Source organism: Gobio gobio (genome assembly GCF_949357685.1).
Source record: "Gobio gobio genome assembly, chromosome: 20".
Classification (NCBI taxonomy): Eukaryota; Metazoa; Chordata; class Actinopteri; order Cypriniformes; family Gobionidae; genus Gobio; species Gobio gobio.
The window spans coordinates 12,151,272-12,162,295 of NC_137113.1; positions in this window are offsets into that span (position 1 = coordinate 12,151,272).

The window sequence follows — 11,024 nt, forward strand, 5'->3', positions numbered from 1 at the left end:
GAAAATGACCCGGGACAGCCGATGTGGACGACTCATCAGTCTTGTTAAAAAAACAGTCCACGTCTAAAATGTAGGAGTTTGAAAATGTGGTCGCAACCGAGTTGCGGATATCCAAAAGTGCTTGGCGGTCGTAGGTTAAAAGCGTGTAGCAATTTAAAAATAGAGCAGACAACCAGACAAGCAACCACAAGAGTGACAGACGGCAAGCCCAGCACACAGGCGCCATCACGTCATCCCAAGTGTGCATCCCACGTCATACTAGTACATAAATACCATTTTATTTAAATATCAATGGTTTTCATGACATTCTGTTTTATTAAAGGTTCTCTAACGTGAATTCGTAACTGGTGAAGTTCCGGAATGAATGACTTTTTTAGTGAATCTTTTCCTTGAGCTGGTTCTTTTCAGTGAGTCATAAACATACACGTGTGACTTGTGTACTCCAATTCTAGAATTAATGACTCTGAGGTTTTTTTTTTTTTGTGAATCATATAACATACAGCACAACTAGTGTAGCACGTTTCTCAATCAAAGGATTCTTATGATTTGGTTATTTTTAATGAATCCAAAACCTACAAAGCAGTCAGAGCAGTCTGATTCACAAACAAATGACTCCTCAGCTGGATCTTTTTAATGATTCAAAAACATACAGAGTGACTATCTGATTCTCAAATGAATAACTTTTAAGCCAGTTCTTTTGAGTGAATCATAACATAGGCCTACAGCATGACTAGTGAAGTCCGAGTCCAGAGCGATTGACTCTTATGAGCCAGTTTTTTAAGTGAAACACACATACAGCATGACCAGTGAAGTCTGAATCTAGAGCGAATGACTCTTATGGGCCAGTCCTTTTGAGTGAATCATAAACATACACAAAGACCAGTGAAGTCTGAATCCAGAGCGATTGACTCTAATGAGCCAGTTTTTTAAGTGAAACACACACATACAGCATGACCAGTGACGTCTGAATCTAGAGTGAATGACTCTTATGGGCCAGTCCTTTTGAGTGAATCATAAACATACAGCTAGACCAGTGAAGTCTGAATCCAGAGCGATTGACTCTAATGAGCCAGTTTTTTAAGTGAAACACACACATACAGCATGACCAGTGACGTCTGAATCTAGAGTGAATGACTCTTATGAGCCTGTTCTTTTGAGTGAATCATAAACATACAGCACGACCAGTGAAGTCTGAATCCAGAGCGATTGACTCTTGTGAGCCAGTTTTTTAAGTGAATCACAAACATACTGCATGACCAGTGAAGTCTGAATCCAGAGCGAATGACTCTTATGAGCCAGTTCTTTTGAGTGAATCATAAACATAGGTCTACATCACGAGTCCCGACCAGTGAAGTCCGAAAATAGAGAGAATGACTCTTATGAGCCAGTTCTTTTGAGTAAGTCATAAACATACAGCACGGCCAGTGGAGCACGGATCCAGAACGATTGACTCTTAGGAGCCAATTCTTTTAAGTGAATAATAAACAGTAGGTAGGTTTACATGGAGCACTGTAATCGGTTTAAAAGTCCAATCATGAAAAAGCTACATATAAACACCTCAATCGGAATAAAAATGGCCAAACCGAATGAAATTGTAATCGGTTTGAGAGGGGTGGGATAAACCTTTTCATGAACCGATCAAACGCAAAATTTCACCATGTAAATGACCTGATCCGATTACTTTGTACGTCTTTCTGTGACGTGATATAGCCTACAGCGCGTGCGCCTCCACAACTGAAGAGCGCGCGCCGCACTCACACCAGGCTAATGTTGACAAGAGAGGAAAGGACATTTTTCTGATTAAACGTTTTATTTCGTAACATGTTATGAACATGATGTTGGAATAATGACTCAGACATAGCCTGGCTACACCATCTCGTCTTGACAGCGTTTGTCCTAGGCATCAACTGCGCCTGGCAGAAGAATTCGTTTTTCTGAGGTGATTCTTACACTTTACAACAAATAATGAATAGCTTTTATAAAACTGTATAAGTCCTGGTGGCCGTTGAGAGTTACCATTTCAATGGGGAACATTCAAGTTGCTGGAGAGGACGTGTTGACATTTCTCTGTTTCTCGTAAGTTAGATATTTAAAAAAAGTTCAACAACTGCTTCAAATTGGTTTACCCTCGGTCTTTAATACTTTTGTTAATATTACCTTTGTGATTATGGTATGGTATGATATGATTTCCTTAATCATCTGAAATATCTATGCGTTTAGTACTAGTCTTGCTGAGCACGTCTTGAATGCTTTCATTCATGTTTCACCGTACATCCTATGTTTTTATTAATAATTTGGTTGCATTTTATTGTTAATTTTGTGTTTTTCAAAATAAATGAATTTAATTCATTTTGATTCTGCATTCATTCACAGCTGTTGAAATAGCCATTGTATAGGACATAAATTAGGTTAAACTACTGCATGTCCGCCCACAGAAAAATAAATAAAGATAAAAATTACCTACACAGAGATCCACGATACTAACATTACGAATCTGATGCGGCAGACAAACTGTGTGCGCATGTCATAAAATGATTTGAAATGGATGTAAACACCAGAACAGTTTAGATAACGTCTCATGTAAACAGTCCACGGAATCTTTCAATCGGAATGATTTTAATAGAAATGACAAAAAAGTGCGCATGTAAACGTGGCTATTGGTCTACATCACGACCAGTGAAGTCCGAATCTAGAGCGATTGACTCTTATGAGCCAATTATTTTAAGTGAATCATACCATACAGCACGACCAGTGCAGTCTGAATGCAGAGCAAATGACTCTTATGAGCTGGTTCTTTTTAGTAAATCAAAAACCTGCAGCGTGACCAGAGTACAGAATTAATTAATCTTATGAACTTATTTTTATAGAATCAAAAACATACAATGTGCACAGGACAGCTATTTACTGGTTGTTTAAAAGAAAATTATCTTTCTATTTACCAAAAGTAATTGAATAATTACATGACAACAGACTGTTGAAAGAATAAACAAGTGTTTCTTCCTCAAAAGTACTAAAGGAATCATTAATGGAACCATTAAGGAATCGTAATCTGAACCAGAATCTCTAAATTCCTTAAGATTCCCATTCCTGCACACAAACACACACACACACACACACACACACACACACACACACACACACACACACACACACACACACACACTTCTGCACGCAACCCTCGTCCTCTTCACACGCTCTGTGATTCATGGCCAGGGCGGTGCGCGGAGGGCAATTATACTGTATCGATCTCAAACTCCCGTGGGCTGAAATGTATGTATGTGCATGTGCTGTCAGGTGGACTTCCACCAGCACATTCAGCCTGACACACTCGCTACTTAAAACGCCTGTCGGGGTTTCACCCTGGTGGTCTCGCTAAACCTGTAGAAATGACACAAGGTCAATTTACCCTCAACCCTTCATCTTTCTTTACTCAGTCTCTACTCTCAAAGCCAGCTATGAGTGACGCGAGCACTACAGGAAAGGCCATCGAGTTGGCTGTCGCTCTGTCTACACATCCTGTGCAGCTTTCCAGATCCCTAAAATGAAAACAAACACCCCTTCCAGCTAATCTAGCGGTCTCTAGAGTCACGCCCGGCTCTTTTGTTGCACCAAGATGTACTAAAGAGGCCTGCTGCTATGTGCCGAGATGTAGCTTTGATAATAAGTGACGAAACACAACTGTTTTGTGATGTGAGAGGGTTTGCATGACTCGTCTGAACCGGGCCTGAGATGTGCTTTTTTTTTAAGTGTCAAAAAAACAGAGGAAGTGAAGTGGGAGAGGTGTGAAAGAAAAGTGTTAATCCATGTCACGACTGACGGAGCGTGATATTGAGAAATGATTGTGTGTGTGCGCATGAATACATGTTACCTACCAGTGAACCGAAGGAGCTGTGGTTTGACAAAAGTAGCACATGGTGCCCAGGATATCGTATTTTGACTAGCTGGCTATATTGTCCTGTTTACCCCTGGTATCCACAAGTATTTCAAACGAGTCTCCCCCTTAATAAAATAGTGTAAACGTACCTATTAAGCTCACCAAAGTCTACATTGAGACAATTTAGTGCACAGGGTATTGGTTTCAGTACAAGAAATTATGTTAAAATAAAATATTAAATCTCTCACACAATACTATTTCATTTTATTTTAAATGACAAAAGCATTTAAATTAAAGGTGCACTATGTAATTTTTTTTCAGTAAAATATCCAAAAACCACTAGGCTAGTGTTGTATATTTTGTTCGGTTGAGTAGGCTACTTACAATATCCCAAATGTTTCCAACTATTTGTAAATCATGAGAAAATTGCTATTTTACCCAAGGAACCGGGACGTGTGAGGGAGTCGCCTGTCAATAGCGTCATATCTGCGTTACCCTCGGTTTCCAGTTTTATTTTGCAGAAACGCTTTACTCTCACTTCAGAGTGAACAAGTGTCATAGCAGCCACCGAGTGAACGCACAGAGTAACGTCATAACATCACTTTCAACACACTCAGATGTATCTAATATGATCAACAGAGCTGCGTTACCTCATACTCTTGACCGGAAAAGCAGAAATGGCGCCGGCGACTGTGGCATAATAAAAGTCCCACTGCTCACAAGGCGTGTGTTCTGCTCATCTTATTAACAATCGCTCCTGCGGCCTTGCTCAGGTCCACAACACTCGGTCCTGCTCTGCTTCATACTACAGTAACGTTAATGATCGCATCCATGAAAATGATTTCTGCCCGAGTCCTATCCCGATTTGTTTCCACCGGCTGTGAGGTAAAGACGACATCTCCCATAAATCCGTGCTCAAACTTGGTGTCATTAAACTACGCCTTTGTTTTGAATAGGCCCCCTCTAGTGGACGGAAAAGTTACATAGTGCAGCTTTAAGATGTACATCATTAAATGCAAAAAGTCTGGCTGTGCTTAATGGGTACATGTTTGTACCCTTTAAGCACACCCCTGTTGCCATTAAGCTCACAACATGTTCTTTTTGGAAAATTATTTGACAACCATCAGTTAATATTTAAAGTCTGTTTATGAAGTATTTACATCGACGTTCAATGTGGATGAGCTTAAAGGGAGCACACTGAGCTTAATTGGAACAGCACTTTTTTTTTTAAATCAATAAATATTATTAAATTTAATTTAAAAGGACAATTTTGTTAAATAAATCATCTAGGCCATGTATATTTTAATATAAACAGCTATTACTGAAAATATCTATGAAATTATACTTTTTCTTATTGATGTCCCACTGAAGCGGTGTGATTTTCATAGTAGTGCTCCCTTTAAGCTCACCTTACAATAGTACGAAGTCTTTAAAAATTACAGCACATCAATAAACTGTACATTTATAATATAATGGATTTAAAAGTACAAGCCAGTAATGCCTGTGAAGTAATAGATTAGTGTAGCACACAATCTTATATGATGTTTTATTAACAAGGTTCGGGAGAAGCACGTTCAGATAATTGACACAGGTGAAGAGCACTCAGCCAATCAAAAATAGAGGTATATACGCAGCAGTCCTACCTCCGTTTGTTGACAGTTATCAGCAACCCTTCGCCACACTTTTTAACTCTAAACCACTTACATATACGGGGGGTACTCTGCGTTCGGGCCTAATTCCGAGCTTGAAGTCCTCCCCCCCGGACAGCATGCCAAATACGCATTGAATTACTCTCTATAAATTATATGCAAGTGCGAACTCGTGAGTGAGTGAGTGAGGCCAAGTATGGTGACCCATACTTGTAATTTGTGCTCTGCATTTAACCCATCCAAATGCACACACACACACACACCCGGAGCAGTGGGCAGCCATATTGCTTCGGCGCCCGGGGAGCAGTTGGGGGTTCGGTGCCTTGCTCAAGGGTCTTACCTCAGTCGTGGTATTGAGGGTGGAGGAGGGCGCTGGTTATCCACTCCCCCCACCAACAATTCTTGCCGGACCTGAGACTCGAACCTGCAACCTAACAATGTTCTGTGGGGCTTCTCTTTCAGTGAAAGTTTTCAGACAGCTTTCAAAATGGCAGTGTGACACAGCAGACAGTGTGAACACATGAATACTCATATCTCAGTGTGCAATGGTCTGATTAGCTTGAAATTACAGGAGGTATATAGTAAAAAACACATCAATTGGTTACGACAAAGAAGGATGACATTTTTATTTTTATAATCTGAGCTCAAAGATAGCAGTGGGCTTAATGGGTACTTGAGCTTAATAGGTAGGTTTACCCGATCAAAGTGCAACTTTGCAGATTTTCAACCAGCTTTGTATTTGTGTTACAATGCGAAGACTACTGATTATATTTCCACATTTTTGTCTTCGGTTTAAATCAGCTTGAAATTACTACAAACACTGAGGGTTTTCACATTTTCCATTGTGGTGTTCTCTCCGTATTTATGATTCTTTGCAGCTTCTAGCTGCTGCCTACTGTAAAGCACTGGATCCTTTAGATTTTCCTTTAGAAAATCACTCCCGCTAAACATTTACTCTTTGAATTCTTTCACCCAGGAACAATACAAGCTGACACCACTATAACTAAAAGTTTGCTAAGAAGTATTTCCTACTAAAGCAATGCAGTTTGACTGGTAAGTGTATACATAGCAGACCGATGGGAGTGGCCTTGGAAGGCAACATGCAACAGACTATTTTGTTTTCTCTAGTCAAGTATATCTTTTTTTTCTCGCCTTTCTACTCCATAGAGTTTATTGAAAGCCTATTTTGCGAGCTGTGAGAACCCCTTTAAAACTCAGGATACACTGCACAATTTTAGCAATCCTATAAGATCATTACAAATCACACTGTGCGACATGGATCTATTAAACTTGGGTACGGCATGCATGTAGACTGTACGAAAATGACACCTATTGACTCGTGGGCTATGACGCAAGTTTCTATAGAAAAATAAAATGTCATCAGAATGCGCTAATGGTAAACAAAGAGTCCATGATGAATCACACTTTGCAGTGCACACTTTGACAGTTGTAGTTTTTATGTGTGCTGAAAAAAAAGAGGACGCTGGGAAAGAGGAAGGAACTTGAGGCAAGCAGTTTTAAGCAGTTTTAGCGGCATGTTGTGGTGATTTCATGTCACGTTTTTATTGGCTGGTCAGTAGATCGTAGCAGCAAACATTCTGTGCGGTGATCATGCAGAATTTCTGATACTGTCAGAAAATTGTCATAAGCTATCTTTGGTCTCAAGACTGTGACAAAGGCCATGTTTGAACCTCTCTCATTGTACGACATAGGACCAACAATTAGGAGCTACGATCACAGAAATCGGCCCGATTGTTTCACGATGGCAATCTTTCGTCTGGGACAGCCGGATATCGAGCACTGTATCCAGCTTTATATTTCCATATATGAAGAGCCATTTACACTGTGTATGAAAAATATAAAGCATGATTACATGCTTCCAAAATTAAAGAAATAGTTCACAAATGTCCTGAGGTTGAGGAAATTTTTGAGTGAACTATCCCTTTAAATAACAGCCTTTTATATTGTCACAAATCATAATGTACAAAAGCCCAAAACAAATTAGTAATATTACCAGATATATTTAAATTCAACTTACAGAAAAACATACAATGACATTTAACATCAAACAGAAACCAAACAGAAATTGGGGGATACATAACAGATCTTACATCATGGGTAAACTATTTCATTCTAATTCTAATTTAAATCTAATAATTCTCCTTTTTTCACTATAAGAGATAAAATATATTAGAAACCTGAAGGGAAATTTTTTTAACTTAAAATGTATTTGTGTATTGCTTCACATTCAGTATCATCATTTTGATGATTTGGCTATACCTCCAAATGTGGTTTGCATGAACAAATCAAAACAATTATCAAGATGATTTCTTTTCCTTAAGAAAAATAGACACACACCTGAAACAATTCCAAGTGAACCGAAAATCAAGTTAAGATCTTGTGAATCCAATTTGGATCATTTTAAACCATTGAAGCATAATTCACATTGAAAGACAATTAATTTCAATATACTGTATGCGTGCGTTTTCAGAGAGACTGTTTTTCAGCGCTGTCAGATTGACGGGTGACATGAAGCCACTGCTCATAGAATGCGTGGGAACTCAACTGAGTGCTTTTTGCTGTATAATTGGGCTTGAATGGTTAAATATACATGTGTATTTGCAAGTAAAGTTTATGTATGTCTTAAGCGAACTTAAACAGTTGAGAAAGAACAATGCACAGGTATAATAATTCCGTGCAGTCAGTCTTAAAGTGACAGCATCCAAATGTACCTGCTGTCATTATTAATCAAACAACAAAAGAGAAAATCTCTCACTGCTCTTGACTGAATCACTTTTGCAAATTTAATACAATTAAATGGACACAGTAAAGATGATGCATTGTTGTTGTTTTTGTTCATTTTATATATTTATCATTTTTAATCATTCATTTTATACATATACGTTTAATACACTTGATTAATTTATACATTTTATGTAGTATTTCTAGTACATGAAGTTTTTCAGGTGGGTCTTAAATTCCAGGCATTGGTGCTTGCCTACAAAGCAACCACAGGCTCTGCACCAATATACCCAAACTCGCTTGTTCAGATTTATGCACCCTCCAGAAGCTTGCATTCTGCAAATGAACGACACCTTGTGCCATCCCAAAGAGGCACAAAATCACTCTCACAGACCTTTTCCTGGACCGTTCCCACCCGGTGGATTTGAGCAATTTCTCAATTTGAGCAGCCGAGTCTGTAGCCATTTTCAAAAAAACATCTAAAGACACATCTTTTCCAGCAGCACCTGACCAATTAAAACTAGCACTTAACCATTCTATTAGTTTTTCTGTTTATTAAAAAAAGAAAAAAAAGTGTTTGTGTACTGTACCATGTGTACTGCGCTAGACTAACTGAGACTTATTACAGCACTTGCATGCTGTTGCCCCTTGTTTGTCTGATTGCTTCTATTGCTCTTCTCATTTGTAAGTCGTTTTGGATAAAAGCGACTGCTAAATGATTAAATATAAAATGTAAATGTCTTATTTCATTTGTGTCTTTGTTCTATTGTAGTTTGTTTTCTTTGCTCTTTCTTTATCACTGTTTATTTGTCTTCAGTAAGCTTGAGAGGTTTTTTTAGGTTAGTATTGAAAATGGTGATAAGAATTCTGAAATGTTTGTGGTATCATAAATGTTAATCTCATAAAAAACCTTTTTTTAAAGCAAAAATAACTAGGCTACACCGATCAGGCATAGCATTATGACCTGTGACTAATATTGTGTTGTCCCCCTTTTGCATCCAAAACACCCTGAAGGTGTGCTGTGGTATCTGGGACCAATATGTTAGCAGCAGATAATTTAAGTCCTATAAGTTGTGAGGTGGGGCCACCGTGGGTCAGAATTTTTTGTTCAGCACATCCCACAGATGCTTGATTAGATTGAGATCTGGGGAATTTGGAGGCCAAGTCAACACCTCAAACTCGTTGTTGTGCTCCTCAAACCATTCCTGAACCATTTTTGCTTTGTGGCAGGGCGCATTATCCTGCTGAAAGAGGCCACAGCCACAGCCACCAGGGAATACCGTTTCCATGAAAGGGTGCACATGGTCTGCAACAATGCTTAGTAGGTGGTACGTGTCAAAGTAACATCGACATGGATGGCAGGACCAAAGGTTCCCTAGCAGAACATTGCCCAAAGCATCACACTGCCTCTGCTAGCTTGCCTTCTTCTCATAGTGCATTCTGGTGTCATGTGTTCCCCAGGTAAGCCACATACACGCACCCGGCCATCCACGTGATGTAAAAGAAAACATGATTCATCAGACCAGGCCACCATCTTCCATTGCTCCATGGTCCAGTTTTGATGCTCATGTGCCCACTGTTGCACTTTCGGCGATGGACAGGGGTCAGTTGTGATGGCTAGACCTGACTGGTCTGCAGCTATGCAGCCCCATACACAATAAACTGCAATGCACTGTGTATTCTGACACCTTTCTATCAGAACCAGCATTGACTTCTTGAGCAATTTGAGCTACAGTAGCTCTTCTGTTTGAGCGGACCACATGGGCCAGCCTTCGCTCCCCATGTGCATCATTGAGACTTGGACGCCCATTAACCTGTTGCCGGTGTTCCTTCCTTGGACTACTTTTGATTGATAATGACCACTGCAGACCGGGAACACCACACAAGAGCTGCAGTTTTGGAGATCCTCTGACCCAGTCATCTAGCCATCACAATTTGGCCCTTGTCAAACTCGCTCAAATCCTTATGCTTGCCCATTTTTCCTGCTTCTCACACATCAACTTTGAGGGCAACATGTTCAATATATCCCACCCACTAACAGGTGCCGTGATGAAGAGATAATCAGTGCTATTGACTTCACCTGTGCCTGATCGGTGTATAACGTGATATATATCGTTATCGTGAAATAAAATTACTCATATCGTGATATAAGATTTTTGTCACATCACCCACCCTTAGGGCTATACATGATTATGGCATTAGTGTGGGCGATATGACCATAATCATGACCAATATAAATCATATAGGATTTTTTTATTCTATACTCTGGGCCTATAAGAGATAAGACAGAAAGAAGAATACACAAGGAAGGAGTAACACACTTCTCCTTAAATTCAGATTCAGTCTGATTATGGTTAAGGCCAGAAAAAGAGTATTCCTGCCCACTGCTAGCAACGCCAAGGTCATTGGTTTGATTCCCAGGGAATGCATGAACTGATAAAATGTTTAGTCTGCATAAGATAACGGACAAAAACCGTCTGCCGAATTAAAAGACCAGCATCCACCTACATGGCATTTTTGGTGGGCATATGTTAAGCCTGGTAGAGACATCAGCATAAATACCAGCATCCACAACACACCATGCTGGAGTTTTCATCAGGGTGGTCTGAACATTACAGCAATTAGCAGAATGTCATTCATGCTGTATTTGTAAAGGGCTGAACGCACGTCCAGAAAAAGAATAACAGAACTGAACTACAAAAGACCTGATCTGTAAGATCTGTATGACAAACTAGACATTCTGATGCCTGAGGGCAGAA